Source organism: Bactrocera neohumeralis, unplaced genomic scaffold (genome assembly GCF_024586455.1).
Source record: "Bactrocera neohumeralis isolate Rockhampton unplaced genomic scaffold, APGP_CSIRO_Bneo_wtdbg2-racon-allhic-juicebox.fasta_v2 cluster11, whole genome shotgun sequence".
Lineage (NCBI taxonomy): Eukaryota > Metazoa > Arthropoda > Insecta > Diptera > Tephritidae > Bactrocera > Bactrocera neohumeralis.
This window is the reverse complement of record NW_026089624.1, coordinates 8,426,242-8,431,781: the sequence shown is the minus strand read 5'-3', so window position 1 is coordinate 8,431,781 and position 5,540 is coordinate 8,426,242. Positions and strand designations below refer to the sequence as shown.

At 34.2% G+C, this 5,540-nt stretch overlaps 1 long non-coding RNA gene across 1 annotated transcript; it reads left to right on the top strand.

Moving 5' to 3' along the window:
- Nucleotides 1-785: 785 nt before the first annotated feature.
- LOC126765819 (uncharacterized) lies at nt 786-5,304 on the top strand. Its single transcript, XR_007668614.1, has 3 exons — nt 786-877; nt 948-1,146; nt 5,160-5,304. It is a non-coding gene; the product is annotated as an uncharacterized LOC126765819 (long non-coding RNA).
- Nucleotides 5,305-5,540: the final 236 nt, after the last annotated feature.

The window sequence follows — 5,540 nt, the reverse complement described above, 5'->3', positions numbered from 1 at the left end:
AATACCGATGTTAATGACTTAAACTGGAAGATTCAAAGTTAAATTTCGGGAGGTTTGCGCTCATACAAATCGATCAATCGTATTGACAATGAAAACGAATACGTGAATTATTCAGTGGAATTTCTAAATTCTTTGTAGAGGCTTGGTATGCCACAGCATCATTAGCATTTCAAAGTTGGTTCTGTCATGTCATGTTATGTTTCACAATCTTCATGCGCCGAAACTGTGTAATGGTACCAGACTGATTGTGACGCAGCTATCAAATACAAGGGGCGGATTGCTTGATTCTACAAATTCCTTTGAGTTCTATTGATTTGCCATTTCAGTTCAAACCTATTCAGTTTCCAGGGAAAATTGCATTTGCGATGACAATCAACAGGACACAAGGATAGTCGCTAGAATAGTGTGGCATAAATCTGGAAATGCTTTGTTTTTCACACGGCCAGATATATAGTACGTGGCGTGTTCACGTGTTGGAAAACCTCTTCTCTGTACATTTACGCACCACAACAGAAACCACAAAATGTTGTTTATCAAGCTGCGCTACATTAAAAAAACGTAGAAAAATCGGAGATAAATGTTTTTAAACACAATATAAATTCAACTTTCTTTTCTTTTTAAAACAAATAATTTCTCGCCCTCGGACGACCTTATTCAATTTTTTTTTCGTATTTCCACAAAATTTTCGTAACATTTTATTCTTCGCACTAACATATATTAAATAACCCTTTATACTAATACTTAATATCATTTATTTATATACTATTCTCATGTATTAGACTCACCTGGATATTTCTCCTTCTGATGGGAAGGGATGAAGCGGCACCCCCAAACTGCAACCAGCAACACATTTTCGATAAGGCATCCTGTTATACAAGTATGATAAAATAATCATTGACATATTTTATACAATGGATGTTAATATACTTACTCTGAATGAATTGTAGATAATATACAACAGCAGATTATAACTAAAAATTAATCTAGCGCAAAACCCGTGCACGGTGCACGAATTGCAGAATTTTCCTATTGGTGAGACGGCACAACAACAAACATACGCAGAAAATTATTTGCAATGGCTGTAAAATATGTCAGATCAAAACCCTGACTTAGCTGTTATATTTCGCCGTTAAATTGTTGAGGAAGGTAAGTTTTAAATAGATTTTATAATTTCTACCTAAATTATAAAGAATTGTTACAGTTTTTTGTTAAGAATGAATGCAGAAGATGTGCTAATTCACAATAGTCATTCTCAATAAATTGACCGAATCAGCCGTTCATACATATATCACTAGATTCTGCAATGGGTGCTCTCTCTCCTTGCATATTTCGGTATAGGACTTTTGCATTTTGTGTGATTGTGAAGAGAATCCCCCTATTGTTTTTTTTAAGTAGTTACACAAATATTCTTTAAATATTTTTAGTAAAATAGGAAAGATTTACCAACATTTTGACACAATAAATAAAATTTTAATCAAAACTAGGTAAACTTAATCTTTATGAGTTTCAATAATCTAATATATTTGAAAATTTAACAAAAACGTACTTAAAATAATAAATTGTATAGGATAACACGGCAATACACTCTTAGCTTATTTTGAGACATTTGGCCGTTTTAGTAGTAGAATATTTATTTATTTGGTAGGAAACACTAATGAAATGCCTAGTCTTTGGCTCTGTGTCTCCTTCATTCTTTGGTATTCTTAATGCAAAAAATTGTTGAAAATTATTCAGTGAAAACATTATGTGTGTTTCACACAAAGTGATCAATTACAGAATGCAATTTGTTACGAAGCCACGAAGAGGTCGCGCTAATATCGGTCGGCGTTCTTTTTGCCATCAACGTATGGCATCCCAAGTCATATGAATGAGTACTCCCAGGATGGGATGACATACGTGTAGAATTATGGATCGCGGTCAAATAGCAAATTTCATTCTTAATGCAATTTCTGTCATTCTATAATTTCTGTTTCGCCTGCGTATGAATGAGTGAAAATGATTTGTTACTTGTATGTTTCTAAAATGATAAAGCGGAATCTCAATAAACATTAAAACACCATTATTATTGTTGCAGGATAGTTGGAATTTCAATATTTTTTTTAAACAGTCTGGAGCAGATCTTTACGATGTCACTAGTTATAATTATAAGATGAAGACCAAAACTATCTACAAAAAATTCTTTTAAATCTTCATATGAAGATATAACGTACTTTATGTATGTATATCAAATGCAATATAAGAAAGCTAGCACGTTATCTAAAGTTCTCAATTAGTAATAAACCAATTTTCACAATAAACAAGCAATTTTCTAGTTCCAATGTGAGCCATCAGTCAGTTAAGTTCAGTTAAGGTCAGTTAAGTTCTGGCTAAAAAAAAGGTTCTTAACCTAAAACGGAGTATTGGTTATGTCGAGGTTTGATTAAACAAAAGGTTCTTCACCGAAAGTTGGAGGCTTATGACCGTTTTCAGAACGTCTGGTTGATTACTTTTGGTAGCCATCTGTTATTGAAAACTAAACTCACATAGTGGTACATGTAAGAAAACATAAACTTGATCGTTCTTTTCAAATATTGCTCAGAACAATGCAATTCTTCAGAATTTGTAAGCTATTATGAACTCATCTCAAATTATTCAACTTTTTCTTCCTGAGTAACTATCAGCATAATTCATATACTATGTATATTAATGTGGAGCGATAATGTATGGAGAAAAAAATTTGTTTCTGTTTTTAACGGCATAGCTATAAAAAGTTGCCTTTTAATATATAAAACAAACATGCAAAATATCAAACAGCTGGCTTAATGTTTTGAGGTGCGCCAGCACAGTCAAACATTTAAATAAAACAAAAAATGGCATTCTAAGCATTTATTACGAAAAATATTCTCTTACATTACTTAAAATACTACTTAAACATCAAACTCTTTTTTTGTATTGAAATGAGGCATTCGTTGACGTTATAGTAGTCTTGACTTAATGAAATCAACTCGTTTATTTTTCCCACAAACTGCACTCCATGCTTCTGTTACCAACTTGATGCAGCGCTCCCAGCTTGGGTGTGGCATAGAAAGTATGTACTTTAAACGTTCGAAGTCTTCGAGAATTCTCTTATCTTGCTTTTACAATTCTTCGATATGCAAGATCTCTTATAATCTCTCTGTCATCAACAAGAATCACGAAAGTATCCATTTCGTTGGATTACTTTGTCAACGATTGCTTTCATATGGGAATTCAAATAACGGCTCAGGTTAATGGTTTGCCATATGTTTTTGGCTAAATGTATGAAGAATTATATTTTATTGTAAACCACATTGGTCCGTAAACTTTCATATAATATGTACGTGGCTAATACAACTAGCTTTTCTTCTTCTATTAGCTGTTGTTAGCCATCTAGAATGGTTAAGGGCTCTAGCTTCCATATTAGCTAAACAGGAGAAAATATACCAGTACTCATAGCGGTCGTTATGTCGTAGAAATAGTTTTGGTCGGTATTAAGCTCTTCCCTAGTTATTTCAGGTAATAATGTAGGTATAACGGTAAATTCGACTATCGGCATTGTTTGACAAGTTTATAATTGAGATCCGATGGCGCCTTAAAACCATTTAGGTCCGATAATTTTTTCGGTCTAAATGTAATGAAAGATACGTAGTGGTAACTCATTTGAATGCAATTGACAGATAAACAACTGTTAATGACCTGTTGAATTCCTCCTCCATCAGACGAATAACACCACCTTTGACACCTGCATCCACTACAGTTCCAACGCACCCAACAAAGCTAATCTACTCACATTAACCGACTCAGATTTCAAATATAATAATATAGTGTCTTTTATATTTTTAGCAGTCCCCGACTCACAGGTGACATGACCAAAATAGTTGTTTCCTGGTTCCGATGTTCTTTCTTATTCTTAACAGTTGAAACTATATCGACACCGCCTATCATCATTTTTCTGGTTGAACTTTGGTCGAGCAAAAACTTACTTCCTCTTTGGCAAAACGACACCCTTTTAAACAGCAATAATTCCTGATATCTTTGCACTTGCGGCAGCAGATATTAAGTAATCTATGGGACTCTGTTACAAATGTTCTAATATTTTCTTGGTATTTAATGTTGGTTTGACGGCCTTGATATGGTTTCATTAAGCTCCGTGGTAGGATCGAATCAATTTTAAAATACTTTTTATACCCTAAACAGGGTATATTAAGTTCGTCACGAAGTTTGTAACACCCAGAAGGAATCGTCGGAGACCCTATAAGTATATATATAAATGATCAGTATGTCGAGCTGAGTCGATTTAGCGATGTTCGTCTGTCCGTCTGTCTGTCTGTCTGTATATATACGAACTAGTCCCTCAGTTTTTAAGATATCGTTTTGAAATTTAGCAAACGTCATTTTCTCTTCAAGAAGCTGCTCATTTGTCGGAACGGCCGATATCGGACCACTATACCATATAGCTGCCATACAAACTGAACGATCGGAATCAAGTTCTTATATGGACAACTTTCACATTTGACAAGATGTATTCACGAAATTTGGTATATATTATTTCCTAAAGCAACAGTGTAATCTCCAAAGAAATTGATCAGATCGGTTAACTATGGCGTATAGCTGCCATACAAACTGAACAATCGGAATCAAGTTCTTGTATGGACAACTTTCACATATGACAAGATATATTCACGAAATTTGGTATAGATTATTTTTTAAGGCAACAATGTAATCGCTAAAAAACTTGTTCAGAACGGATTACTATAGCATATAGCTTCCATACAAACTGAACACATAGTTACTAACAGAAATGCACCTTTGCAGGGTATTTAGCTTCGGTGCAACCGAAGTTAACGTTTTTCTTGTTACACTTACAGTTGGCAGTGAAGATTTTTGCCATATTTTTAGAACTTCACCCGCTAATCTTTCAGATATTTTAAGAATTGTTCGATCCATAGTTGTTTTATCGGGCTTCAATTCATGTTTTATGAACAGATAGCATTTCACCGGATCATACTTATTATAGCAGTTCACTTGTTCGTCGTTCATTTATTTGTTACATCAAAATTCACAGCTGTAAACGAAACATTTACTGTAAGTAGTATTTTTCATGTATATTTGATGCTTGTAGCTTAGCTGTAATTAGTACTTATTACTTGTCTTGATTGTAGAAATATGTCTCAAGTTAAAACACGACAATCGACGAGGTGTCCTGTCTGTGGTTTGCCGGACCTGTTTCTCACTTACCTACGTTTGGATTCAGCAACGGAGTTAGCTGTGGTAACTCCTGAATTAATCCCGAAAAATGCAATTAATCTGGTTTAACGCTGCCGTCTGTCAAGGCTATAACGGTGCATCATCTTGATCATTCGATTTAACGGCGCGTGTGTACATATATGCAAAAACGAAGTACATAATTAACATATAACGAAGTACATAAATTTTTGAGTTTATAAAAATGAGAGCTATTGCATCATTGAGTGTAGTGCAACTTAAACGGCAGTTGTCAGAACGAAATTGCTCAACGTCAGGTACGAAGGCAACACTCATAA